The sequence below is a fragment of the Gigantopelta aegis genome, chromosome 1 (assembly GCF_016097555.1).
Source record: "Gigantopelta aegis isolate Gae_Host chromosome 1, Gae_host_genome, whole genome shotgun sequence".
Lineage (NCBI taxonomy): Eukaryota > Metazoa > Mollusca > Gastropoda > Neomphalida > Peltospiridae > Gigantopelta > Gigantopelta aegis.
Window position 1 is genome coordinate 44,334,274 of NC_054699.1, and position 4,133 is coordinate 44,338,406.

Below are 4,133 nucleotides of genomic sequence, written 5' to 3' on the forward strand. Positions count from 1 at the left end.
GGTTAAGGTACTCTAAAATCCAGCCTATTAAATTCTTAAGTGTCATTTTCCTACAACTATTCTTAGCATGGATAGGAAACATATAGTAAGGTTATTCACATACCCGGTATATTTTTACAAAAATAAAGGAAGGAAGGAAATGTTTTATTTAACGTTGCACTCAACACATTTTAGTTACGGTTATATGGCATCAGACATATCATTAAGGACCACACAGATATATAGAGAGACGAAACCTGCTGTCGCCACTTCATGGGCTACTCTTTTTATCTCATGATGTTGGCCTTTCTTACTGGTTGAATGCAGGCGAAAAGAAAATAGCAATAATAAAATATAGCCAACCTCAGACCTTGTCATCTAAGGGGGAGTTATATCTCTCTCTAGCGACCCATCACTCCCCTGATTTTAGTTCAAGGAGAATAATATATAGCTCTTTTGGCATGTGAATGTTAATAATATTTTAAATTGCCCCCTCCCCCATAATCTAAATTAGGGGAGCAATTAATAACTCCCCTCAGTTATTTTCATGTCACGGTGTACAACCTACTAAAATATAGTGTTACCTCATCAAACAAAGATACAAATGTTTTAATAATAGGCTTTAACATAGTATATTTATTAATAAAATACAAAAACTTACCTGAGTAAATAATACTATATATATATATATATATATATATATATATATATATATATATCTATATTATATACATGTATATATATATATATATATATGTATCTATATATTGGTGTTGTTTTATATCTAGTCTAAGTGGATATTGCAGATATTTTCTTGTTCAGTCTTGTGCTGTACTGGAAGTGTTATTGCAATTAAAATTTAAGTAATACATACAAAACTAATTTTTGATAATATACAACTGTAGAAAGGAGATGGAGGCATATACCATGACTGTTAGTAAACTGATCTATATCAATATGCCTTCTGCTAGGCTACACACATTTAACCGAAGTTGCTTTTAACCTGGGTTAAATGACCTCTTGTATAGATGCACTTATGTAGCATATTAAAGGAAAATGTATTAATGATATAGTTAAATGCTATATTATTCTCCATGTTAGTGTTTTCAGAAAGGAAAACAAATATCAGATATGGCAGATGACCATTTTATTGCAGGTAATTACTGAAGCATATTGTACACATGCACACACACGCACACACACACACACACACACACACACACACACACATATATATATATATTATATAACACAATTTTAAAGAAATAATTTCCCTTTTTTGAAAATTGTTTTAAATACATACAGTGATACACATGTACATACTGTACACTTGTTCCCTCTCTCTTTCTCCCCCCCCCCCCCTCCCCTCTGATCTCCTCTTCTCTCTCTCTCTCTCTCTCTCTCTCTCTCTCTCTCTCTCTCTATATATATATATATATATATATATACACATACATACATGTAACTATATATACATACATACATGTAAATTATATATATATACTACTCAAAAGAATTTAAGGGTCAGAAATTTATAACCAAATAAGTTTCAGAGTGTATTAAATTGATGATGTAAACTACACCAAAAATTTAATTTATTGTTCCATATTTACAAAAAAACACCAAACGTCACTGTATACAAGAAAGTCACATGACATGCTGTCAAAGTTGAAGGTTGTCAAACATGGATTTTACACATTAGAACATTCGTTTAATAGTGTGTGAATCCACCCCTGGCGCGAATACACTCGACACATCGTTGCCTCATGCTGTTGATCAGACGTCTGAAGAACTCTTGGGAATGGCCTGCCACTCTGCCATAAGAAGTTGACCCAGATCATGAAGGTTGGCCGGGGGGGCATGGTTATCCCGAACTCTCCTGCCTAATTCGTCCCAGACGTTCTCTATTGGGGCCAAGTCAGGCGAATATGCTGGCCAATCCATCCTGGCGATACCTTGTTGTCTGAGAAAGTCCGTTACCACCCTGGCGCGGTGGGGTCTGGCATTGTCATCCTGCAGAACTGCCCCGCCGCCAATCTGCTGAAGGCCTGGGAGAACCAACGGCCGGATAATCTCATTCAGATAGCGGATTCCATTCAGATTGCAATCCACCACATAGAGGGGTGTCCTGTGGTGGATAGAGATGCCGCCCCACACCATGACGCTGCCACCACCGAACCGGTGACGTTGTCTAACGTTAACGTCAGCGAAGCGCTCCCCAGGACGTCTGTAGACACAAACCCGACCGTTGTTGAACTGGAGACTAAACCTGGACTCATCAGTGAACATCACTCGACCCCACTGAACACGTTGCCACCGCAGATGAAGCGTGCACCCAGTGACGTCTGGCCGTTCTGTGACGTGGTAGGAGTGGTGGTCGAACAGCCTGGCGACGGCAGCGTAGATTATTGGCTCTCAGACGATTGCGTATGGTTTGATCAGACACTCGAGTTCCAGTCGCAGTCCGCAGATTGTCACGTAATCGGCGTGCAGTGGTTGTGCGTTGACGTAGAGCCCATATTGGTGATGTAGCGGTCCTCTCTATTTGTAGTGCTTCGGGGTCTTCCCGAACGTGGACGATTTCGAACAGAATTCGTTGCTTGGTACCGTTGCCACAGTCGGCCAACGACACTCTGACTGACACCAAGTCTCTCAGAGCAACATTTCTTTGCGTATTGCCATCCTGAAGCCAAGCAATAGCCCTTCCTCGATCTTCGATAGTCAGTTGAAATCGTACCATTGTCGAATTTGGAGTGTGCACCGTACACGAACGCAAGCTCCAATTATACGGAAATTCAGCATTGGGAACATGGAATACACGTGCAAAGCGTGCAAATGAAGCGCTTTGTGAAAAAGCAAGTTATGGGCACTTAGCAGACCTTTCGCTTTCGCCCTAATTTACGTGCAAATGTAAGCATGTTTTCGCCATTAGAACTAGTCGACAGTGTCAATGACAGTGGATTTTAATTCATTTATGGGTTGCTTAGACCCACTTTCGTCAAAATGGAACAATACCATGCGTGACATTATGGTTTAGCTAATATAATTGACATTCAGAAAATAATGTCGAAAATATCGTCTGACCCTTAAATTCTTTTGAGTAGTATATATATATTCTGACACAAAGGCACACATACATTATCTCTTTGAACCAAGTGAATACTAAACACAGTCCATTATTTTAGTTTTAGAGATACAAGTGCAGTGGCGTAGTCAGGGGGGCCCAATTCCGGGAAATACTTACCTTTTCGCTTATTAATAACATTAAAAAGGTTCCTGTGTCATATCCCACTACATAGGGGCCACCCCCCCCCCCCCCAATACAAAATCCTTGCCTACGCCACTGTACAAGTATACCTATATATGTATGTATGTATGTATGTATGTATGTGTGTGTGTATGTGTGTGTGTGTGTATGTATGTATGTATGTATGTATATATATATATATATATAGAGAGAGAGAGAATGAGAGAGAGAGAGAGAGAGAGAGAGAGAGAGAGTATAAGAAAATTTAACCTAAAAAAAAAGTTTAAGCAAGAACTTATATTATAATTATTATATATATGTAATTTAATGGTATATACTTATATTATAATTATTATATATATGTAATTTAATGGTATATACTTTTATTTTAAAAATTAAAAATAAATAAATAAATAAGATGTAGTAGACGAAGTATGGCAAAATAAATATAGAGAATGTCTAAGTTACTATAAAATTAGATTAAATGAAAAATGAAGACCACACAAATTTGATGATAAAACGAGTTATTCAAGAACTGGATACATCCGTTTCGTTTTTTTCATGGATGTCGATGGAATTGTGTATTTTATTTATAGTATAATGTGGAAATTTTATCATTGCACATGTTTTAACCATTTTGGTTGCTATTAACGTCGGTTAGTGTCGACAAGCAACAACGTTAAACTCAACAGTCACATTGTGTGTGAGAAGCCATGGCGTTCTATCAGGTTTGTTACATTTTCGTGCGGCGTCTGGTCTCATGTTCGGTTCCGCATATTCATAACATTACACGACAGTTGATTACACAAAACTAAGCATTCGAATTAGTCTTATGTAGTGGTCCCATGGTGTAATGGTTAGCACTCTGGACTTTGAATCCAGTGATCCGAGTTCAAATCTCGGTGGG

At 37.9% G+C, this 4,133-nt stretch overlaps 1 non-coding gene across 1 annotated transcript; it reads left to right on the forward strand.

Annotated features, from left to right (window-relative positions):
• The first annotated feature begins 4,065 nt into the window (after positions 1–4,065).
• Trnaq-uug lies at positions 4,066–4,133 on the forward strand. Its single transcript has one exon. It is a non-coding gene; the product is annotated as a tRNA-Gln (tRNA).